Raw genomic sequence first — 6,091 nt, 5'->3', positions numbered from 1 at the left:
CAAGCATCTCCAGAAGCTAGAACCTTCCAACGGCTGCCCACACACAGAGGAAGGCAGGACTCACTTCAAACAAAAATCGTATCATAAGATTAAGGCATCAAGCAGCAAGCATCAGGGCTGTGCATAAAGAACCTTAGAAATAATTTCTTCAAAAGATCTGGCTTTAGAAATTAGCAAACAGGTTCTGGAGAGACAAAGCCACTTGACCAGCAGGGCTGCAGGGCAGGACTCATCTTTGCCAGGACTAGGAACCGAGAGGTCCTGACCCCCAGCCCTAAGCTGTCTCCATAACACCACTTCCCCTCTCACCCCCACTGAGACCCCAGCAGTCAAGGAGGAGGTTGTGGGTCTCCCCGTGCTTGCCTTTGAAGTGTCTCCTCCCAAACTGTCTCCTCCCCCACCCACCTTCTCCCACTCAACAATGGCTAAGTGAACTCAGCTGAAAGTTTCCAAAGAATTTCACTTCAGGGCCAAGCCCAGAGATGGAAACTTTCAGCCTGGGAAGGGAATGTAGCAGGACGCAGAGCAAGTGAAAACAGAGGGCGGAATTAGGAACGAGAAGGGCATCACAGCTTTCGCACATCCGTCCCATGGAGGCCCAGCACCAGGCCTGGTCCAACCTGTGATTTTCCTCCACGTGGGGCACCCAGCTGCCACAGAGCTGGGCATAGGCATTGGGCCCTGGCAGGTAGGCACTGGTCTTCCACCCATAGGGCCTTGGTAACAGGGATCTCTGGCCTTTGCCCCCTGTACTAGACAGCTCATCACTTCTTTCAGAGATATCACTGAGGGCTCTGAGCTGAGTGTCCCCTGGGGTCTGATTTTCCCTAGGGGGCTGCAGGAAAGGGTGACAAGGGGTCTGCAGGGCCTCTTGCTAGCTGTAGAGGAGGCACTCAAATGACCCAAGGTCTTCTAGGCAAGTGGGGCTGATGGGGACTAGAAAGAAATCTCCCATCACTGGGATCTCCAAACCTCCCATTTGCATCTCCAAATGGACCTAGGTATCTCTCCATCAAGAGAATCCTTCTCTAAAGAAGGGTGAGAACACCTGCTAGGCCGCTGTCAGAGTTAGATGAAATAAAGGCTCAGGGCCTGGTGCTCAGAATTGACCATTGACTACCAGAACAAAAGCTCCTTGAAGCAGGGCACCATCTGGCTCTGTATCCCCAAGGCCTGGCACTCTACCTGGCACACAGTGGGGCCTACTTAATAGTAGATGAACATGCAGTTACCTATGGAGAGCAAGTGAAGTGCTGGGGATCCCGGAGGGCCACACACACACCACCAGCAGCCAGGCCTCGGCTGTGGGATGGTGAAGGAGACAATGAATCTCTGTAATGCAGAGGAGGCTTCCTGGAGGGTGTGGCCCCTGTGATTTGGGGATCCCCCAAGGAGGCTGAGCAGGGAAGAGCTTCCCTCAAGAGTCAAAAGCAAGAAGGCGGGCCAGTTAGGAGTTCACTGGCAAGCCCAGTTCCAGAAGCCAAGCTGAGGTCAGGCACTCTTCTCCCAGCCACACCCTGATTTGCATTCCCCACCCCAGCTTGCACGTGGGGAAACTCAGAAATACTCCATGGGGTGAGTTCTCCCATACCCAGGCCCATTCCACACGCCACTCATTCAGTGGCCAAGAGATAGCTGGGTAAGCACAAAGCACAACACAGTGGGCAGGGACTGTCTTCCTCAGTGCAGCTAGCACACAGTGCCTCCCAGCTTGCATGGAGGAAACTGAGGCCTAGAAGTGCCTCCCGTCTTACACAGGAGGAAACTGAGGCATAGAAGGTCTGGGCAGGGATCAGAGAGCCCATGACAACTTTTTTTTTTTTTTATTTTTGAAAAATATTTATTTTTCATTTGATGAATGGAACGTTTCTCGGCAAGGCATTTTTAAAAATCTTTTGGCTTTGGCCGGGCGCGGTGGCTCACGCCTGTAATCTTAGCTCTCTGGGAGGCCGAGGCAGGCGGATTGTTTGAGCTCAGGAGTTCGAAACCAGCCTGAGCAAGAGCGAGACCCCATTTCTACTAAAAATAGAAAGAAATTAATTGGACAACTAAAAAAAATACATAGAAAAAACTAGCTGGGCATGGTGGCGCATGCCTGTAGTCCCAGCTACTCGGGAGGCTGAGGCAGAAGGATCGCTTGAGCCCAGGAGTTTGAGGTTGCTGTGAGCTAGGATGACGCCCCGGCACTCTAGCCCGGGCAGCACAGTGAGACTCTGTCTCAAAAAAAAAAAAAAAAAAGATCTTTTGGCTTTAAATTAAAAACATTGATAATTTTCCCTTTGCAGACTTCAGCATATACCAAATGTTTAATTTAAATAGATTTGAATTCAGTGGGGCATACAAATCATTTTAGCTGCTGAAGGGCTTTTTATCGAATAGCAAATTATAAACTTAAAGTTGTTATAAACTTAAAGTTGTGGAGTAATGAGAAATCCTCCACACTGAATGAAATCTATTAGTTTTTATTTTTCAGAATAGTTTTCTGAGGTGTGACTGCCTTCCATCAGATCACACTTTTCCTGACAAGGGCTTGAATGTCCCCCAAACATCACCCCACAAGCTTATCCTGCTACCTGGAATTATGCCATTTAAAAACTGCATTCCTTTAGGCCAAGGACGGCACTTTCCTTGGATCCGAAAAGAGAGAAGAGGTTTGCACCTCAACCATCAACTGCCACAGACCTTCAAATACGTCAGCTTCCCTGGTGTGGCCCCCAGAGGCCTGGAGATCTGACCCACTCTCCCTTTCCTGTCTCATCTCCCCAGCTTCCCACGGACCAGCAACACTGCGTGAACCGATGTCCCCCAACTCTACCTAACTTCATTCTTTCCAGGCCTTTCCTAGTTCTGTCCCATCAGCCTGAGCTGCAAACTCTTACTCATCCTTCAAAGCTCAGCTCAAATGTCACCATCCCGCTCCAGGCAAACTTGCTAGCTTCCCCTGGACTCTCCGAGAAATAGTTCTCGGGGCTAGAATTAGCCTTCAATGTGTTGCGCTGTAGTTACTGTTCATGGATCTATTCCTTGCCCTCAAGTCCCTCCAGGAAGACTAATTCACCTTCAAGCCCCCACAGGGTACAAACACTTTATTACGAGTGCCCCTCTCAAAGTGTCTCAAAAGGAAAATTGGTTTCCTTAATCATTGATATATTTTTATTTACTTCTGCCTTTTTTATTGTGGTAAACATATACGATAAAAAATTTGCCATTTGAATCATTTTACGTGTACGATTTGGTGACATTAAGTACACTACACTCACATTGTTGTGCAACCATCACCGTCCACCTCCAGAATTTTTTTCATCCTCCCACACTAAAACTCCCCAACCATTAAACAACAATCTTCCACTCCCCCGCCTCCCCCCAGCCCCTGGGAATCACTGTTCTGCTCTCTGTCTCTGAATTTGACTACTCTAGACTCCCCGCATACATGGACTCATACGGTATTTGTCCTTTACTTCATGTAGCATCATGTGTTCAAGGTTCATCTATGTTGCGGCATGTCAGACTATTCTCCCTTTTCAAGGCTGAATGATATCCCATCAGTATGGAAATGCCAGGTTTTGTGCTCTATCCATCCATTGATAAGCATTTGGGTTGCTTCCACCATTTGGCTCTTGTGAATAGTGCTACTGTGAACGTGCAGAAGCAAACAGAAAGGCAATTTTTGAAGGGGCGGGAAGGAGCTCTGGATCAGAGGGCCAAGCGAAGGAAAGGAGATCTGGGATCCCTCACCTCGAGGGAGGGTGATGAGAAGAAGCACACATTCCCTCCTGTCTCCACTGCATTTGCAGTGGGCTGCAACTACAGCTAGGACTAAAATGAGCACGTGCCCAAGCACAAGAACAAAAGAAAACATGAGGCTATGCTTACGCAGTGCCAGGTGACTTCCTATGCACCTTGCGCATATTAACTCTGTTAACCCTCACCATAGCCTTCTGTGCAAACACTACAAATATCCCCATCTTACAGGAGAGGAAAGCAAGGCACAGAGAGGTGAAGTAGTCTGCTTACATAGCCGGCTAGCAAGAGGCAGAGCCAGGATTAGAATTTAGAAGTTCAATTCTATGCTGGAGAGAGATGGGGCAGAGGAGGGGAAATGTTCTTACGCCCTGGTCTGCCTCAACATCTTCCCGAAGCAGAGAGAATGAGGAACGGGAGGTGAGAATCGGGGAGAATCTGCTGGAGAAACGTCCAGGCTGAAGTCATATGGGGCTGGAGAAGCTGAAGGGCCCAAAAGGGGGCCGGAGGCGGTGGCTGGTCTGAGAGGAGAAAGGGCGTGATGCTGAAGCCAGGCGGACTCTGGAGGGGGAGCACTCTTGGCAGTCTACATTTCTACGGGTCCACTTGCCTTGGGAACCGCAAAGCCAAAATGTAAAGGAATCTATTTTCTAAGGAAAACACATACTTATACATTCTGAGTAATTTCCCGTGGAACAAGGGAAAAATAAACACAACACCCCAAATGGTTTTTCGCTTACAAATGGGTTCAAGTAAAGAGAAGTGGGAGAAGAAAATATAGGATCAGGGGAAAACTCTCTGCTGGTTCCAAACCTCAGAAACAGCCGGGAGGCTTGAGGGACGGGCTGGCGGGTGGGGAGTCCGGCAGGGGTGAGGCGCTCAGAGCCAGGGCATTGCTGCCTTCCCTTCTGAGAGCTCCTTGCCTGCCCTCCGAGGACTGGACTCGGATCTCACACACGGAAGGGGGTTTGCCAACTAGAGGGGGAGAAATCATGGAAGCACACGCCATACACTCGTACTGGTTCGACGGGCAAGTGCATTTTACGAATTAGCCAAGCGACAGTGGCGCGGGCAGGTAACTATGAAAGCAGTGGCCCTGTTGTCATACACCGGATGGCCGGGGAAGAACAGGCTAGGGAGGATCCAGGGGGCTAAGCAAGGACAATGAAATGGGGAGCTGCAGATCCTAAGCATCATTCCAAAGAAGCCCTAAAGAGAAAATGGTAAAGGATAGAAAACGGTGATCGTGAACAAGTCACTTCACTGTCCTGGGCCTCGCTCAGCCTCCCCCGTAAAACAATGGGCACACGATTTCATTCTTAACATCCCTTCCTTATAATTCCAAATTAGACAGGGACATAATGGGGTCAGGGGCAGACTTACAGAATGGGAATTGGTGTCTGCAGGACGGATGCTTGAGAACCAAGAGAATTTGGAGCCACTGAGTCCATTTGCACTGCAAATCGGACCCAGGGAGAACATCCTGGCTGGCAGGGGTGCCGGGTTATTGAAAATTTGGCAGCTCCAATATTCAGAGCAGCTGGACTGGATTTGCTCTAGCAGAAGAGTCATACTATGTAGGGGTTGCCAGGTCTCTAGGACCCCGAGGGCCCTATTCTGCCTGGGGACAGAGTTTGGGTTCCCCCAGCCAGCAGTGACCTACCTACTCCATCTATACAGCACTTCACTGGTGACAAGCCCTCTGCCCTCTATGACCTCATTTGACCTTCACTGTGGCCTGGTGAGGAAGGATGAATCCTCATTCCCACTTTACAGATGAGGAAACTAAGGCTGAGAGAAGCTGTTTATCTTGGTAAGCCACAAGCCTAGCAGAGGCAGGAATGAGTTTATGTGCCGTGCCTCCTTCCAAGAGGAGGCACCATTTGGACAGCTGGAGGGGTGCCACTGTCCTCAAGTGTATGCCTGGTTGGGGGGCAGAATGCCGGGGTGGGAACCCCATCTCATCCTCTGCACAACCTCCATCTCTCTTCCCCCAGGGCCCACTGGAAGGTGCTGGTGGCAAGGAGGCCCAGTGGTAAGAACACTAGACTGGGGCCCAGGAGACCTGTGTCCAAGGCCAGCTACCCTTGGGAAAGTCACAGTTTCCTCATCTGTAACAATAGTTTAGTAGTTTCTAGTATTTTAGAATCAGATCCATGTTCTTCCTCCATAAGAATCTTTCTAAACCCGTAAGTGAAAAGAGAGAAAGTAGGGTCATTACCGAATGAGAGCAGAAGCCTGGCAGAGCTACTCATCAAATTTCCGCCCATCCCCTGAGGCCCCTCCATAGATCCAAAGACAGTACAGAACACAGCTTGAAACCACCAAGCTTCCCATCTCCTTTAGGGCC

The sequence above is a fragment of the Propithecus coquereli genome, unplaced genomic scaffold (genome assembly GCF_000956105.1).
Source record: "Propithecus coquereli isolate 6110/MARCELLA unplaced genomic scaffold, Pcoq_1.0 Scaffold792, whole genome shotgun sequence".
In the NCBI taxonomy this organism is placed as follows: Eukaryota; Metazoa; Chordata; class Mammalia; order Primates; family Indriidae; genus Propithecus; species Propithecus coquereli.
Note: the sequence above shows the minus strand (reverse complement) of the source record.